Source organism: Pogonomyrmex barbatus, unplaced genomic scaffold (assembly GCF_055798465.1).
Source record: "Pogonomyrmex barbatus isolate J1 unplaced genomic scaffold, ASM5579846v1 scaffold22, whole genome shotgun sequence".
NCBI classification, from domain to species: Eukaryota; Metazoa; Arthropoda; class Insecta; order Hymenoptera; family Formicidae; genus Pogonomyrmex; species Pogonomyrmex barbatus.
In genome coordinates, this window is record NW_028297119.1 from 1,370,241 (window position 1) to 1,390,586 (window position 20,346).

General features: G+C 38.8%; 1 protein-coding gene and 2 pseudogenes across 10 annotated transcripts in view; 1 reads left to right on the forward strand and 2 right to left on the reverse strand.

Annotated features, from left to right (window-relative positions):
* Positions 1-20,346, reverse strand: part of LOC105427296 (chromatin assembly factor 1, p105 subunit) — a 798,730-nt gene that overhangs the window by 722,854 nt on the left and 55,530 nt on the right. The gene's annotated exons all lie outside the window — the stretch shown is intronic.
* Positions 8,776-10,453, forward strand: LOC148936422 (uncharacterized; annotated as a pseudogene).
* LOC148936423 (histone-lysine N-methyltransferase SETMAR-like) lies at positions 10,713-12,536 on the reverse strand (annotated as a pseudogene).

Genomic DNA, 20,346 nt, shown 5'->3' on the forward strand with positions numbered 1-20,346 from the left:
TCAGTGATGCCAGTTCGTCGATATGAGTTTGATGAGAAGGTAAATTATAATGTTTTAGACATCGACGATATTGTTAAACTTCCGAATCAGCTTTTATATGCTCGGATAAATAACTTGTTCCACAATCGATCCAATTATAAAACTCTCGTAAGAAAGATATAGCATTGGAGAAAACATTTTAAACCCATTATCGAGCCTCTGAAACAGATCATCGAACGCACCGAGGAATTTCAGCCGACTAAGAAAGCTAATGTTGCGAAAGATATCAGTATTAAGAAAGAAGTCAATGTTGTGAAGAATATCATTAAGAAAAAACGTGAACATAGCGATAATGATGATGATGACAATGCACACAGCCAAAAAAGCAACGTACGAAACAATTGAACAACATGTCAGGTTTACTAACGCTCAGTTCTATAGAATCGATAAAATCGTCAAAAGAATTATCGAAAATACTATCATTCGTATCGAAAGAAAAAGTTTTTAAAACAAAATACGACAATGAATCGTCGCTCGAAACTTTCGTCAGACAGATTCTACAAACGCAACAAGGTTAAGAGGCACTACTTGGTCAATTGGGACCATTGGCGCAAAAGTACGTAAGCACTCTCCTCGATGATGACAGAAAAAACAAAATTGATCACGTATATAATGTCTATCTCGACAAAAATGGTACGATGGCTCGGCAACAAACAATTCGACATCGACAAAGATGATTCCTAATCATAGACAATGTGAGATACAATGGTACACCAGATTTATACGAATTGATCTTTAAGAGACTTTTCAAGACAGTTTTTACCGAGAATGACAAACATATAAGAATATATTGTTAACAACGAATGCTCACAGACGTGGTCACAAGACCGATAAGCTCATCATAGGTAACAAGGGATATAAGTATATCATCGGTCTGCTTGTATCTGTATATAAAAAAAGGTGCTATCTGTATATAAAAAAACGCGCTAAAAAAAGGTGCAGGCGTGGGCAATATACTATTCAGGGTAAGGTTGACTGATAACATGATCGATTACATTCATTGGGATGATGCGAACCATCAATAAGAAAGGAGAGTGTGCGTCACGGCGGAGCCCAAATAAGAAGGGAGGGTGTGCGTCATGGCGGGGCCCGATCACGAACCAGTCGTGAAAACTCGTAATTATTTTGCGAAAAAATATCACCTCAGCCAGGAATCGAACCTGGATCTCCTGCTTACCGGGCAGGTATCTTATCCCTTCGACAACCGAGGCATGTGATATTTATCGCAAATAACGTATTTAGAATAACACGTCAACAATACAATGATACATATATATACGTATATTACAATATACATATATACATGTATTCTTTCGAATCATCCCAACAAACTAGTGGATCGATTGCTCGATATTTCTCGCCGAGCGGGCAACAACGCTCATGATAACGAGATTCTATCGATAATCGAGGAACTTCGCGAAGCCGATCTTATTATAAATTAAACCGCGATATGAGTCATTTAGTCGAAATGTCGATCAACAAATTTTAAAACTTCGCTCGAAAAAAGTGAGGCGGAACTATACTACTAATGGCCGGATTAGTCAGAAATTTTGCGCATGATAACGCTCTTTGCATGTCGGTTGCCACCGACTTTGACAAAGTCATGCAAGAATCGATATGTTGTGCGGGTCGTTTCGAAAGATCGACCAGGAAGTCGGCGAAAACATTTGACACTTTATTTGCTTTTCAATAAAATTTATTAAATGATACAGTTTGTCCTTATTAATTCGGACCGCGACAGACATGACGGCAAGACAAAATCTCAACGAGTCCCGCTCCGATCTCTTATTTTTATCCTGTTCCAGACAGCCGATCTTTGCAGCGTAGTCGAAATGCTCGTCAACGTTCGCGATATATTTTTGGGTCGCGCGACGGCTTTCCGCGTAAAGGTCGCGCAACTCGATTAGCAATTACTTTACGTGGAGCGGTTACAAAATAAATGCACGATTAGCAATGCAGTTTAGCAATCACTATCGCTTAACAAAGTAATAATAGTCGGATAAAGTATCGCTTGCCACAATTCGTTTCGTGGTGGGCGCGATTGCATTCTTGGCGCTCGCGACATCCCTCCTCCTTTGATGGAAGGGAACCACGAAGGATTTTGAATTCTGTGTGTTTCTACTTGGCGCTCGCCATAGACGTGTAGCTCTGCCAGTAGATGATGACGATATTGCCAACAAACGATACGTGCAGCAAAGTATGAAAATTTTGAAAGACCTACAGGATGAAATTAAGAAGAAGATCACGAAGCCAAAATAATATGCAGATTATGCTAAAAGTGCAGCAAAAGATGCAAATTTTGAAAGACCGACAGAATGAAATCGAGAAAAGATTGCGGAGCTCCAAAATAATGTGCAGACTATGCTGAAACGAATTTCAACAAATGATGATTACTCATCAATTGAAGTACGTTAAGAGTACGCACAAGTAAAATAAATACGTAAATAAATACGTATAATATACTTTGCGTTATTTGCGTATCGTACACCATATCAAACATATCTAAAAAAAAGAAAAGCTCCGAGAAGCGACGGTTAGTAGAGGAATTGTATGCTCTGGCGAGAAAAAATTTTCCACAAAGACACGTGATCGTCACGTGATTTACGGATACGACTTGTAGCAGACGGATGTAGTTGAGATCCTTATACACGATTCAACAAAGATTACCACTACATTCTCACCGTCATTGACGCGCTGAGCAAGTATGCGTGGATCGTATCGTTTAAAATCAAGAGTGAAAATGAAATGGCTCGAGTGATCGCAAAGATAATTCGAAATGATAGTAGACGTCCATGAAAAATTTGCAAACCAACATGGAAAAAGAATTTTACAACGCAAATGTGCAAAAATTCTTGAAGAAATATAACATTAATCATTATTCTACGTATTCTGTAATGAAAGCGTTGGTGGTCGAATGATTTAACCATATGTTGAAGAACGACATGTGGAAGCAATTTATGCTCAACGGAAACTATAAATGGATCGATTTGTTACCACATTTCGTGTCAGAGTACAACGCACGAAAACATCGAACTATCGGTATGCGATTCATTGACGTTACCCTCGCGATCACTGACAAGCTCTTAACTACTGTATACAGTCGCGTAAAGATTGCTGCATTTGCGCGATTCAAAGTGGGCGACTCGGTACGCGTTAGTAAATTCAAGACAATCTTTGAGAAAGGTTATACGCCAAATTGGACCATGAAAGTATTTAAAATCATCAAAGTGCAGAAAACTAATCTCGTGACATATCTACTGAAAGATTATAAGGGAAAACTTGTTGCCGGAGGATTCTACAAATACGAGTTGCATCGCGTCGCTAATCCTAACGTATATCTTATAGAAAAAGTATTTCGCATAAAGGGGGACAAGGTTTATGTAAAATGGTTAGAATTTGATAATTCACACAATTCTTGGATATACGAGGATATTTTTTTTATAATGCATTATAAAAGAAATAAAAAAATATGTTTAATAACATATCTTTTACAAATATTTTACAATAAGATATGTTTAATAACATATCTTATTACAAAAATATTTTATTACAAAATTTATACTAATGTATTATAAAAATTAATTTATTATAACATATCTTATTACAAAATATTTTATTACAAAAATTTATACTTTAAATTACTATTAAAAATACGATTAAAAATTATATATAAAAATTATATATAAAATAAGTTTTTTATTTATAATAGTATTTTATAATGTCCTCATGGCGTGTCGATAGAATCGTGTAATATATCATTTATTGTCGTACGGACTTAATGCAATTTTCAGATACAGTGTACACTTCGTGAAATTTCGATCTTATGCAAGACTGCTGTCGTGTCATTTCAATTTTGTCTCGCAGATATCGCATGTAATCATCGAACGTTATCGATCTGACTACGACATTACTTTTACTTAACTTTTTTTGCATCTTTCTTACCGTTGACGCGCAAGGCGTACATCTTTGCTCTAAGCTTCAACGAATTCGATTATGATTACACCATTGTTTTCATCTTTCATTAAACCCGGTATTTTTTTATTGGTAAGTGGATTACTGTACGCATTATCGACCGCGTAATCGCTTGTATCGATTCTATTGATGTCACGTTTCATAATTTCGTATACATCATCGCATTCAATGTACTAGATAAGACTATCAGTGTCAGTGTACATAACTTTACATTTCTCGCGGAATAACAGCGCCATGTACTCGTAGTGAAATTCGTATAAACATGTCTTGAATATCGAGGATGCATATACCTACATAGATCGGTTTGTTGAACATCACTTCGAGTTTGCGCATTTCTATCACTATCAGATTCTTCGAAAAAACGCTTCGATTGGAAGTTTGGTTTCGCGATCATTGCCTCAGCGCCATATCTTCCTCCCCATTTAGTGATAAGCTGCACATCGACATGATTGCGCACATTTTCCATGGTTTTGTCGAAAACTGCGTTATTCATTGATTTATATAAATTTTTTTCAAAATCATTCTTGGCTCGAGTTCTGAAATTTGTGTTGAGCTGAATATAAACACGAAGCCATGGAGATTGTGCAAACTGTAATACGCGATGAATCTTTGTTACGCGAAGACCGTGACGAGTACACTGCTGCAGGTTGCGATAATGTATGACATAATGTTTCTTATCGTATAACGTTGCGAGAAGCTTAGTCTGTCGTTTGCCGGATGGTTTATCGCGTCGGACAAGATGGTAGGTTAGTGTATGCATCATGAAGACGTTGTGGATACTCTAAGTTCACCTCAAGAATGTAACTTGTTGTAGAATGTAGCGCAATATTCGTAATATTAAAATTTGTTTTACATTATCCACCCATCGAAAATCTGCGTAGGACAACGGTGACACATTGCCCAACCATACAAGTTGTTTACATCAAAGTACATCAGGTACGATGATGGTTTCGAGGGGTACGACTGCATGTATTTGTTGTTGGCCTGCGCGTATCTGTTGGAACATTGATTAAGACTTCCGCGTATACCGCGTTTGATGAACATGACCATGTTCGATGTCGGTAAGAAGTTGATACTCGTATGCTTCAGCATCGCGTCCCACGTACAACCAGGTAGAGTATAATAGTAGCAGGATCGAGTCCATAACTTGCGATACAATTATCGCGAAAATTCTCAAAAATATCGGTCAACAACAAGACGTCAGTTTTAAGATACAGGTATAGTCACCGAGCGTCCGGATGGAGAACTGCCACACGTTGACAGCGTGCACGTAATCGCTCTCGAACATGGTGTCGCCCGTTAACGAACTAGAATGATTCTCGCGACGGTAACTCGATCTCCTCCAACTTTTCGACACAGTCAATGTACTCGTATGGAAAGACGCCTTTTCATCAATAAATTGAAATTTTCTGCAGATAAATTACAATATTCGCGCTGCATTATCCGTAACTTATCCTTGCTAAGAAAAGATGCCAATTTGTCAAGAATGCTACTGAGAAATTCATACGAGTCAATAAATCGTAATTTTATGCAATTTTTTTGATCATCTTCAATGCTTTTAACATTTTTTGTAAAGAAATGTATTCTTTAATTATTGGAAGCACTTCCTTCATACGTTGTAGCTATTTCTGTAATGATAAAATGTGCGTATGGCTAAATTATGGAAAACTATGGGAATGCAATGTAAATCTTTATAATTTAAATGCGCGGGACTTCTGAATCGACCGGGCAAATGACAATGATCGCATATTCACGTGTCGCTTAGCGTAAACGATTTTTCGTATATGTGACAATGCGTGACGTTATTAAACTTTTTCCAGTCGTCTTGCGTGAAATCTGCCATGGGTACGTTAGCGGATAAGATTTTACATTATACGCTAAACCTTTAAGCTCCTCGGCGAACCATATAATGCAATCCTTATCGCGACGAAATCGATATATTGATCCCAAATAAAAAAGGAAAGTGTACGTCACGGCGGGACCCGACCACGAATCAGTCGTGAAAACTCGTAATTATTTTGCGAAAAAATACCACCTCAGCCAGGAATCGAACCTGGATCTCCTGCTTACCGGGCAGGCATCTTATCCTTTCGACTACCGAGGCATGTGATGATATTTATCGCAAATAACGTGTTTAGAATAACACGTCAACAATACAATGATACATATATATATATATATATATATTACAATACACATATATACATGTATTCTTTCGAATCCCCACGACCGGTACTCCAGAGCGATGTTGGTCTCTCACTCGATGGATGCAGGTCGGACTGCAGCGGCGACACCCTCCAACGCCATTGGCAAATATACAAATAATCCTCCTGGAGCACGACAGGAGAGATTGCATCAAGCATGGCTCGAGCCCCCGAATAAGAAGGGAGGGTGTGCGTCACGGCGGGGCTCGACCACGAACCAGTCGTGAAAACTCGTAATTATTTTTGCGAAAAAATACCAATCGCAAAAGAATTTATGCTCTTTTTTGCTAAGTTGAGAACTCATGAGGCGAGGTAGATTTTTTATCCACACAAAATGTCCCTCGTTGTCATCGTCCTGCAAGTATAACAAATTTGCAAACGTACTTGTCCATCTTTCGGTAAGTATCAAAAGAATCAAGAGTTTCTTCTCCTTCTCGATACAATATACGTTGACTGAGATGTCATTGAGGTTCTCAAACTTTTTTATTTGGTTTAAGTCACTGGGAACTTAATGTCTTTAAGATTAATATCGTTGAATATGGAGGATACGTGGATACTCGATCTGTATTTGTTTTTGCGGGATGTAGAGTGACCACAGAAGTAGAGTCACCACTGACCATGCGAAACATGCATTGTCCATAGATTGCGTTAACCATCGCTCTCTTCATCTTAATTTCTCGTGGTAGTTCAATGTTGCATCTCGCATGTGGGATTATACTTGTTGACATTTATAATCAAATTTAATATACGCGACAAATCCGCTATCGCGTTCCTGAAATTCCTCAAGCGATGCCAAGATACGCTCGATAACGTGTAATTACTCTTGCAAATCAGAGCACTGATATAGTTCACAGTTTCTTATAGCTATACTTTTATTGGCGTGTTTTTCATCCGCGACAAATTCGCCGTTACATATAGCATTTATCTTGACATTCACATGCTTCCGCATGACATTTTGTACATGCTCGAGTACAATTTCTTGTGCATCTTCGAGAAACTGATAAGGTTCAATATGCTTGGAATTGATTACCGCACCTGTCAGTATATGACTTTCGAAAGTCGTATCTATCCCACGCCATCGAAGTCCCACTATCCGGCGCCTGCATGCATGCGAATCTTCCGCGCACCGAATCTTTCAAACTTTCGAGTCGCGCGATACGTGCGATTACCAATTGTCTCACACTGATTGATAATCGCGGATGTTTAGTTAGACTGTGTTCATTCAACGATTCGATAAACTCAATCACATCGTTGTTCCCACGTGTTAAATTTTTTCGATTCAATCGAGTGGACTGCTCTATCCAATCACACTCCGTTTGTTCCATATTATGTTTTCTTTTACAGTCACTAAATATTTTGAGAAATATTGTTTTTATATTCTTGGTATATGTTTTTCACAGAAGTTCACTTTGTGCAAATAGGACACATATTACACGGTATTATTTGAAACAATGGGTGTCGGCATTCCGAACAATATTTACCACGGATGAATGCATATTGACAAGTGACATGCTTTCAAACAGCGCGAAGACTTGGAAATATTTTACTAATTTGTACGACGCACTATGCAATACTTTTTACTAATGAGGACTTCTTCAGTGTAATAAAAATATATTGCACACATTTTTTTCGAATCATTCAGAGCATTAACTTCAGTCTGCTTTAAGGTTCGGTATATTTTTTCAATCTCTTCATCTGTTATTTCATAACATGAATTATCCGTAACAACGTGAAAAATCTTTTTCAACTGTTATTTCATTTTCTTACTGCACTATATCTTTTAGTTCCATGAGAGACAATGTATATTTTCATGTATCACTCGGAACTTCCAACTTCACTAGTGATATGGTGTATCTCAGTCTTCTCATTTATATGCTACTATGAGGGCTACTACATCATTTAAGGTATGTTTTGAAAAAACGTGTATTTGATAATGTGAGTCTCATCTCAGCCGTAAAAATGAGTAGATTCCATGTTTTGAAAGATAACATTGGAACATATTGGTAGAGCATTATCTTCCCGAAAAACCTTTTTACATTTAGCGAATTTTAACAGATAATTGCATATCTTCTTATGTGATTCATAGTCTAATGGTGCCCTACATTAAAAAATATCTATAAAGATAAAAATGAATAGATTCCATGTTTTGAAAGATAACATTGGAACATATCGATAGTGCATTATCTTCCCGGAAAATCTTTTTACATTTATCAAATTTTTAACAGATAATTGGATATCTTCTTATGTGATTCATAATCTAATAGTATCCTATACTAAAAACTAGCATATCCATTAAGATAAATAAATTCCTATGTTTTGAAGAAAATAACATTGGAATTGATATCGATAGCACATTGTTTTCATAGAAAAAATAGTGGAGGAATATAATATATAAAGAACTCTAGATAATGTTACTACAGCATGACGTTGAGTTCTAATATGTTATATTAATCGCATATTATTCACACTTTGTGGAAAAAACGAATAGCTCTTATTACTACAAAATTTCAAGAAAAATGTGTGCGAATATGAAGTATTACGTTCCAATTCAACAAGATGAAGCGTACAATCAACAGTAAGTTTCATTCTCCATAAAAAAAGATCAAGACAATTTCCCTACAGTTCATTTATATGTAACCTTTTTTCTTACAGTACGTCTTCTCAAAATTCATCGCGTTATACAGCTTTTATTTTGGAGAGAAGATTCGCATTGACATCCACAGCATATAAATATTTGAATATTGAAATCAATGTGGGACCTTATGTGGAATCGATTCTTGGCGATAATCGAAACAATCAGATAATATTGCCTCATGCAACATGAGGAAAATGTTCATTGAACGCGGATATCGAGCAATTGGTAAAATCGATTGCGGTTTCATCATTTACAATTCACGATTTGGTTATAGAACTTATTAAAATGTATAAAAATAGTATTGTAAAACTGACATTGCACAATACTTGCTTGTACATGAAGCTATCGACCGTATTATTTTTATTTGAATTGGAATATTGCATCGAGCATGCATATATCTGATTATATCAAAATATACATAAACATAAATGAAATACATATACATAAATGTGAAAAATTGATGAAAAATTTTTTAAATTTAAACTTTTTACATCAAAATTGTATCACCGATAAGTGCAATGCGGTTCAAGTTTTGCGTAAGATTTATGATAAAAATTTACCTGTAGAGTGCGAATTAATATCTTACGTTGTAAATAATATTGTGCACAATGCATTAAATGAGAAATAAAATATGTATATTGAAAAATATTATTTTTCGAATTTAAAATTTTTTAATAAAATATAAAAATAAATACTGAGGAAATATATTAATTTATTAATTACTTTTTCCCTTCTCAATCATTCCCTATAATATTATTATTATTATTATTATTATTATTGTAACATTAATATTGATATTATCAATATTATTATCAAATAATAAAAATCGGATGAATATAATCCAAAATAATCCGCCTGAATCATATATTTTTGTATTTATTGAAGGCGAACCCTCTTGCAGACTGACAATATTAAATAACAATAATGTTATTATCCAAATAATAAAATTAAAAAAAGATCTTCGAAGAAGAGAGACCGCTTAAAAAAACTGTAACGGGGAGGAGGGAGAGCATGCAACGGTAAGATAGGAAGGAGAAGGAGAAACCCTACCTGTAATTCAGGTGCGGTAAGTATATATAAAAGAGATAACGAACATGCTGGGCAACGGTGGGCAGGGACAGACCCCGACGGACCCATACCCCCTCAACGCGCATCGAGAGTAGTTGGTAATAATTTGATTGACGTTGACGAGTAGTTTAACAATGGTTGATAGTCGTTCGATAATAGTAGCGATACAACACAATTCGATTGACATTCAAAGTGATTGATAATAATTTGATTGACATTGATAGTAGTTTAAACAATCGTTGATAGTCATTCGATAGTAATATTATATATATTCGATAGTGATACAACGCAGTTCGATCGATGTTCAATATAATGTCGTCCGCTTTTTTCACGTAATCATTAATTGACGTTGATAGTAGTTTAATAATAATTGATAGTCGTTCGTTAGTAGTATGATAGTGGTACAATGTAGTTCGTTCGACGGAGAAGGAGAGAGAAACTCAGAGAGAGAAACTCCCCCTTCCCCGTGGGCCCTTGTTCCCGTGGTGTCATCCCCCTTCCCAGAGCGCACGCGCGTGCCCGCACGCACGCACCCATTCACCTACACACACCCACACACCCACCCACCCACACACACATACCACACACACCCACCCACCCACACACACATACCACACACACCCACCCACCCACACACACATACCACACACACCCACCCACCCACACACACATACCACACGCACCCACCTACCCACACACACACACACCCACCCACCCACACACACATACCACACGCACCCACCTACCCACACACACACACACACCCACCCACCCACACACACATACCACACGCACCCACCTACCCACACACACACACACACACACACACACACACACACACACACACACACACACACACACGAACGTATTATATATGTACTCACTAACACATAATGATTTAGAATCGATCTATTATATTTACTATAGCGAATCCAACATGGCGATATAAGTTTCAAAAATCCATCGGCAGCTTAAAATACTATTTATACTGATTATCAAGATAAGGAAAGGCATATTGTGTTTTATTGATTTTAGTGTATTTTTCTTGCTGCTTTAAATTTATCACTTATTTTTTGTGATAATAGAAAATGTCGCGCTTCCGCGGCAATCACTCGCACAATACTCACACGACACGCGTAAATAAATAGAGACCGTTTATAAAGAATAAATTTTAATAAGCTCAATTAATTACACTGTTCGTGATACAATCCGCTCGTGCGTCACCTCTCAAAACCGTCTCTCACGAATCTCTTTGATGAATCTCTTCAATCAATAAATCAATAGTTATAAACAACAGCGCATTGGCAAGGAACGATCTTCTCAACATAACTCGGACATTACTCATACATTACGGGAACCAAAAACGAGTGGACCACCGCTCAGCCACAACACTGCCCTCCTTTTCCACAAAATTGTCGTCCCGACAATTCTCTTCAGGAACTGTTCTGCAGAAAGCGGCCTCCTTCTCTTCCTTGGTAAAGATCCCTGGATATCAGACGAATTCCTGCCCTATCCTGAGCTGCTGTTACAGGTTACTAGGCGCCGTACTCCCAATTTTACAAGGGCAAATCAATAAGTACCCGTGTTAGTAATAAAGATGCAAGTTTTTTTCAAAAATTTTTTTTTTACTTTTCAACATATCTCCTTTTAGGAGGATATACTTTTCCCAACGCTCCTGCCATTTATTTAACCCCTCCGAAAAATACAATTTGTCGAAACTCTGCAAAACAGGCCTCTGTTTCAGCGATGACCTTCTCATTCGACGTGAATCTCTTTCTACCATTTTTTCAGATTTGAAAACAGGAAGAAATCGCAGGGGGCCAAATAGTAGAGTACGGTGGATGCGGTAGCAATTCGTAGCGCAATTCGAACAATTTGGCTGTGGCGACTGTGGAGGAGTGAGCCGGTGCATTCGTGGTGGAACACTTTTTTTTCGATCCAATAAATCAGCATAGTACTGCCCCGTGACAATTTTTCCCTTCTTCAAAAAGTTGATGAAGATCATGCCTTGTGTATTCCAAAAAACAGTGACCATCACTGATCTTTCCAGTCGATGGTACCGTTTTGATCTTCTTTGAAGCACGTTCGCCGGGTAAAGTCCACTGTTTTGATTCCGATGTATAGTGATGAATCCATGTTTCATCAACGGTTACGATTCGACGCAAAAACTCCTGTGAATTGCGTTTAAACAGCTCCAAACATTGCTTCGAAATTGATAGTCGCATCCGCTTGTCGTTCACCGTGAGCAATCGCGGCACCCATCAGGCCGACAGCTTTTTCATTCCTAAATTATTATGCAAAATATTGAATGCCGTTCCGTATGACACGCCTACGGCCTCTGTTACTTCATGCACTTTCATTCGGCGATCAGCGAGAATCATTTCATGGACTTTTTCAATGAATTCCTCAGTAACCACGTCTGCTGGGCGGCCTGGGCGCTCCTCATCAAAACAGATGTACGGCCACGTTTGAATTCGTTGAATCAATATCTGACAGTTGTCATAGATGGTGAAAAGTTCCCATAGACGGCATCCAAATTCTTTTTTATTTCTTCGCACGATTTTCCATCCAAAAATAAAAAGCAAATCACGGGTCGATATTGTTCTTTTTCCATTATATCAAAAAACATCAAACACACTCACTACGAATTACTGTTAAATCAAAATTATCACATAAATCTTTGAAATTTGGTATAGCGTCGTTTGAAAGATAGTAGTACACGATAGTAATGTATCAACTGTATCAATTTGTATCAGTAATCTCGCCTATTTATAAACACGGATACTTATTGATTTGCCTTCGTACACCCTCCTGGAAGTATTGAGCCGCTGCAGAGATTCGTTCCTACTTCTGTCTTGATTTCTTTTTTCTTTTTTCGAATCTTGTTCTTGAGTGCTTCTTTTTTGAATCTTGAATTTTGAGTTTTGTACGCTTCTTTCTTGATTTCTTCGGACAAGAGGGAAGAGTGGATCCAATGTCTACCGTGGATCCAATGTCTTTAAGGATTCCCCAAGTCCCTGCTTCGACATTTGCCCTAAGTCCCTCGAAAAAACCACGGTTCAAAAAAACCGAGAGCGAGGCAGACTTCTTAGAATTATTATTGAAAACGAAAATGAGTATCTATTTCTTTCAAAATATTTTTAAATATTTACAAACTTATCATTTTTTTCCTTTTTTTGGACGGAAAAAACATTCAATCTCCCCATAGGCTCCGATGAAAACGATCCAATCTTGAACGCCCGAAACGGAATTCACTTATCTACACAAAATTCACCCATCTAAACAGATTCGACTTTCCGGATACTCGGAAGAAATTTCGAAAATTATTTAATTCCCTATTGATTTCCCTCTTATCTAAAACATCGAAGCCCGTCAAACTTGAAAAACGTATGCACGTCCGTCCGATAAATCAAACCGTGCTAAAAGAATCAACGTAAAAGCATTTTCTTTTATTCAATACCGCGTAAATGTGAATTTAAGGAAAAACAGAATTTATTTTGTAAAAACGAAAAGAAATTAGTTAATTAATGACTGGCCTGGCTGACATCTAGTCGCTGCTCGCTCCTCTCGGAGAAAACGGAATTCCTCCTGCATAGAGCGAAGAACGGCCTTCAAACTTGATATCTCGTCCTCCTCCGCCGTGCACATGCAAATCCTTTTCCTCGCCACACGACTCATTCCCCTTATGGAAGATCCTTGTGCCTCGTTTTCAATTGGCTTTTCAACACTTTCCGATGCGACGTCCATTGTCCGCTATCCCAGACAAGCCCCCAAAAATATCGCGCTTCTGTGGCGGTCGCACAACACTCACACAACATGCGTAAATAAATAGAAGCCGTTTATAAAGAACTTTAATTAATTACACTGTTCGTGATACAATTCGCTCCCGCGTCACCTCTCAAAATCTTCTCATGAATCTCCCTGACGAATTTCTTCAATCAATAAATCAGTAGTCATAAACAACGGCGCGTTGGCAAAGAACAATCTTCTCAACATTATTCAGACATTACTCAGGGACCAAAAACAAGCGAATTATCGCTCGGTCACAACACGGGATGCAGTTCTTTGCAGAAGATAGGAGTCTTCAAATTTAAAAACATTTATTTTTCAAACAATAGTTTCAGAAAAAATAGTTCAGCAAATTTTGAGAGAAGCGCATGATTCTCCAACTGGTGGACATTTTGGTGTCAATAAAACTTTAGCAAAAATTCGAAAGCGGTTCTTCTGGACGACCTGTAAGCAGGATGTGGAACATTGGTGTAGGATTTGTAAAGTTTGTGTCGCTAGAAAGAGTCCTTCGGAAAAGGGGAAATCTTCCCTTCAAATTTATAACGTGATGCTCCTATTGAAAAAGCGCAAATGGATGTTATTGGTCCTGTGTCATTTCTGTTTCCGGAAACAAATATTTGTTGGTTGTAACGGATTGCTTCACTAAGTGGATAGAGGTTTTTCCTCTTAAAAACATTAAAACAAATACGGTTGCTGAAATCTTTGTAAGTCAGGTTATTTCTAGACTGGTGTGTTGGAATTGCATTGGAATTGCATACTGATCAAGGAAGGAATTTTGAGTCACGGTTATTTCAAGAATTATTTCAATTTTTAGGAACGAGGAAAACTTGAATTACCCTTTTCCATTTTCAATCGAATGATCAAGTAGAACGTCAACATCAAACGCTATTGAATTATATAGCGAAGTTTATTTCGGAAAATCAGAGGGATTGGGATCGTTAGGTTCCATTGAGCTTATTAGCTTATAGATCTTCCAAACACGAAGTTATTGGTTTTACTCCTTCGAAGTTATGTTTAGAACGAGAATTAAGATTGCCCTTAGATCTTTTTCAGGGCTGTCCCCCAGAGTTTGAAGATATTGCACAGGGAAGAGGATTCTTATTTAAATTAAGGGAAAAGATGAGTCATATCCACAACATTGCGAGTCAACGCATGGATTTGAAATTTCAGAAGACGATTTTATTATGACCGTAAGGACAGACGATTGTGTTTTGAAGCCGGTCAGAAGGTTGGTTTTTTAATCCTCGAAAAGTTCAAGGTAGAGCCTCTAAGTTGCAAAGTAATTGGGAAGGTCCATATGTGATAGTTAAAAAATTAAATTATGTAGTTTATTGTATTCGGAAATCGAATAGACATAAGAGTAAGATTGTGGCATTTGGATAGATTAGCTCCATTTCATGAAAGAAAGAATTTCTGAATAAACAATTTTGTCGTATTACTTTCAGGGAGCTTTCCAAAAATAGTCAATCTTTCTTTTTCGCCCTTGGAAGGGAAAATGACAAGTTTGTAAATATTTAAAAATATTTTGAAAGAAATAAATACTCGTTTTTGTTTTCATTTTTGTTTAAGTTTGCTGTTGAATTGACATCTATGGCGGGAGATTTTCTCTTCCGAAGCCCGAACATCTGGCTGAATAATAATTCTAAGAAGTGCTTCTCTGCCTCGCCCTCGATTTTTTTGAACCGTGATTTTTCTGAGGGATTTAAGGTGAATGCCAAGGCAGGGACTTGGGGAGTTTTTAAAGACGTTGGGTCCACGGTAGACCACCTTCTCCTCTTTGTCCGAAGAAATCAAGAAAGAAGCGCACGAAACTCAAAATTCAAGATTCAAGAAAAAAGCACTCAAGACTCAAGAACAAGATTCAAAAAAAGAAGAAAGAAGTGGGAACGAATCTCTGCAGGTTCAATACTTCCAGGAGGGTATAAGATAGAGATCAGGAATATGGCACTTGGTAACCTGTAGCAATAGCTCAGAGTAGGACAGGAAGCCGTCTGGTACCCAATGATCTTTATCAAGGAAGAGAAAGAGGTCGCTTTCTACAGAGCAGTTTTTGAAGAGAATTGTCGGGACGACAATTTTGTGGAGGAGAGGCGCAATGTGGCCGAGCGATGGTCCGCTCGTTTTTGGTCTCCGTAATGTATGAATAATGTAGAGAAGATCGTTCCTTGCACCATTGTTTATGATTATTGATTTATTGATTGAAGAGATTCGACAGAGAAATACAGAAAAGCTTTTAGCGTTACCCATCCTGTACTACGTAGAGATATTACTTTATTACAAAATATGATTCGCTAAGAACATATCTTACACTATGTGCGATGCTTTCTTTTCACTATTTATAATATTTATAATATTATTACTTATATTACTTATGATATATATATATATATATATATATATATATATATATATATTAGGTGTACAAAAAAGTTCTGAGCTTTTTTTTGTAAAATTCAATCTTTATTCAAAAACAAACAAAAAAATATTAAGCGAAATATTCCCCGTTTGCATCAACGACCTTTTGCCATCTTTCGGGTAGCTTGCGAATTCCTTGACGATAGAAGCTCACCGACTTCGAAGCGATAAAGTCATCAATGCATTTTCGTATCTCTTCAAATCTCACGAAATGTGTATCAGCCAAATGATGCTGCAGCGACTGGAATAGGTAGTAATCGGAAAGCGCCATGTCTGGGCTATACGCCGCGTGCGAGAGAAGTTCCCAGCCTAACGCAAAGATATGATCCTGAGTCGCTTTCGAAACATGTGGTCGGGCATTGTCATGAAGCAAGATCACTTTACGACGTCTTTGGCCAGTAAATGGCCTCTTTTCTTCTAATGCATCGTTCAATTGTTGTTGGTAGCGGTCTGCCGTGATTGTTTCACCCAGTTGTAACAACTCGTAATACAATACACCTTTCCAATCCCACCAGATACAGAGCAAAACATTCTTGGCGCGGATATTGGGCTTTGGCGTCGATGTCGAAGTTGACCAGAGTCAACTCATGATTTTCTACGTTTAGGGTTATCATAAAGAATCCACTTTTCATCGCCTGTAATGATTTTGTGCAGAAAATCTTTTTTCCGGAACTTTGAAAGCAAAGTGAGTGCAGTGTCACGCCGACGATTTTTGTTGTCTTCGGACAATTCATGCGGAACCCAACTGAGAGCACCATGGCCCGCATGGCGCAGTGGTAGCGCGCCAAGTCTCATATACCTGAGGATCTAGGTGCTTTTCGTGGATGTTTTGCTAAGTATTAGTTGTGTGAGCGGGGGACCGCCACAGGATTTCCCCCTTAGTGGACAAGCTCCGATTCTTCTCTGTGTGCCCGTTGTCCGGTGTGTCTGCCCAGGGAGATATGAGATGCGCGATGTGAGGAGGGCATGTTGCCACTGCGACTCTGTTGTGCGCTAGTTGCTTCTCCGTTGCGTGGGCGAGCCATTTGGACATCGACAGTGAGGTTGTGAGCGTAACCTTGAAAGTCGAGGAGTGTCCAGTGATTGGCTGTCTTTACCGGTTGGCGATGTGGGCTGGCCGTATGGACGTCGACAGGGAGATGTGTGCGAGACCTCGGCAAGTCGAGTGCGTCCGATGATTGGCCAAGGAGAGTCACGTGATCGAAAGCAGCGGGCTTTATGAGGCCGTGTTCTGTGTTTCGATGCGTGGAGTTGAGAAGGTAGAAGGTTGCAGTTGCGTTGCGTTGCGTTGCGTTGCGTTGCGTGTTCAAATCACGTCGGGGTCACCATTTTGGTGGCAGTTGGTGATGGAGGAGCGTTGTCCACGATATGATGAATTTTGATGACGGAAAAAAGATGTTGGCCGCGGTGGGATTCGAACCTAGGTCCTCAGGTGTATGAGACTTGGCGCGCTACCACTACGCCATGCGGGCCATGGTGCTTTTCGTGGATGTTTTGCTAGGTATTAGTTATGTGAGCGGGGGACCGCCACAATATATATATATGTGTGTGTGTGTGTGTGTGTGTGTGTGTGTGTGTGTGTGTGTGTGTGTGTGTGTGTGTGTGTGCATTGTGTATATATATATATATATTATAACGGAATCCGCCAATGTCTCCACGGTAATGTCTCCGTCAAATCCGATACGATGTATCGTTCGTACGGACTCAGAGCGATTTTCGACACCGTATATATTTGATGTAACTTGATGTAACTTGGATCTTATACTGGTGACGAGTCATTTCGATTTCTTCATTTAAGCACCGTGTGTAATCGTCGAACGTTATTGTTCGCGCTACGACGTTACTCTTTACACCTTTCGCCTTTTTGATGTCCTTTCTACCGTCAATCCTCACCGCGTACATCTTCGTTCTGAGTCCGATGAATTTCATTATTACACCATTATTTTTGTCCTTCATTAGGCCGGGTACTTTTTTATTCATGATGAATAATCCGTAGGCAAATCTGGAGCGATCAAGTTTGCATCAAAGTTCGCGATGTCTTCAATCTATCGAAATTCGGCAGCGGTTGACACATCGTCCGTCCAGATTGTTCACGTCGTAGTACATCAAATACGACGATGGTTTCGATGAGTTATATGAACGATATGTACTTGTTATGGGGAAGTCCCAGTTGCGCACAGAATAAATCGGACACAGCAGGTTGAATGGATCGGACACAGGTTCAACGCAATAAGGAACGAACAATGGCAATCGGACACATTGAAAATCGAACACAGTACTAATCGGACACAGTAAGAAATGGACACACAATAGCTGCAATCGGACACAGTAACAATCGAATACAGTGACAATCGGATACAGTAACAATCGGATACAATGGCAATCGGACACAGTAACAATCGACACAGTAACAATCGGATACAATAGCAATCGGACACAGTAGCAATCGGACACAGTAGCAATCGGACACAGTGCCAATCGGACACAGTGCCAATCGGACACAGTGCCAATCGGACACAATAGAAAATGGATACACGGATAATTAAATAGATAAATAGATAAAAGAATCTGGCAAAAAAACGCGGCAGTCTGCCTCACGAACCGAGATATTAAGCGTTAAAGTTGACGACCTTTTGGTTAGGAAATCTGTTATAGCAGCAAACTGAGCGTGCGTGAACGTAATGCAGCAAACTGAGCATGCGTTGTGACTCTGTACGCATGATAGGGGGGGTTCGGGGAATGAAGCCTCCCGAACGGGGGTCGAGGAGGCTAAGTCCCCTCGTCAGGAGTCCAGGGGACAAGCCTCCTTAGTGGGGGGGCTGGAGAGTAAGGGGGTTGGGGGGCGAAGCCCCCCCCACTATCACAGAACGAATTACAAAACATGCAACACTTGAAAACAATATAAAATTATATTTGTAACAAAATGAAAAGATCAGCGAAAACTTCACACCCAATCCTTGCGTTGGAGTCTTTGCTAATCTTTCTAGGATCTATCATTTTAGTATATGATAGACTCATCAATTTAGTAAGATGAAAGATTACGTCTTCATCCCCAAACCCTTGCGTAGGGGTGTTTATCAATCTTTCTAGGATCTATCATTTTAGTAAGGCGAAAGATTGCATCTTGCACTTCGAATATAATAACACTTTTAACATTTTTTTAGGAAAACTGTTACGATTGCAACTATCTATGCGTTCATTTCCTACTGTGTCCGATTGTCACTGTATCCGATTGTCACTGTGTCCGATTGGCACTGTGTCCGATTGCAGCTAATGTGTGTCCATTTCCTACTGTATCCAATTAGTACCGTGTCCGATTGCCATTGTGTCCGATTTTCACTATGTCCGATTTCAACCACCTTGTGTGCATTCCTTATTGTGTCTGTTTGGACCTGTGTCCGATCCATTCAACCTGCTGTGTCCGATTTGTTCTGTGCGCAATTGGAACTCACTCCTTGTTATTGGCCTGCGTCGGACCATTGACTGAGACCACCGCGTATATCGCGCTCGATAAACATAATCATATCGATGTCGGTGAGCAACTCAAATTTTACACGCGTATGTTTCAGCATGGCGTCCCATGTGATACCTGGCAATGTGTAATGAGCGAGATCGAGAACTTTTGATACAACTTTCGTGGAAATTTTCAAAAACATCGGCCAATATATCGGTTTTTAAATACAGATCGCTGTACTCGCCTAGAGTTTCAATAAAAAACCGCTGCCAGACGTTCGCGGCGTGTGCGTAATCGTTCTTCAATACTGTGTCATCGGTCAATGAGCTATAGAATGATTCGTGCGGTGGTAGACGCGTGTCCTGCAGCTTGTCTGCGCGATCCACGTATTCGTAGGGAAAGACACCTTTACGCGTCAACAAATCAAAATCTTTCGTTTGATAACGTGGAAAATTCGTAAAATTTTTAATTTCATTTTCGTTAGAAAAGATGCCAATTTATCGAGGCTAATATTTAAAAATTTGTACGTATCGATGAACCGCAGTCGTACGCAATTTCGTGAATCTGATTTCTCGACGATATCTTTAATGTTTGCATGTTTAGTGAACGAAATGTATTTTTCTTTTGTTATCAGCAGCACGTCGATCCTGCCTTCGAATGCTGTAGCTATTTTCATAATGAAAAATGCGCGTCATAACCGGATAAGTTGTGAAATACTATGCAATATGAATCTTTATAAAATATTTTACACAATTGAATTCTGAGGATCC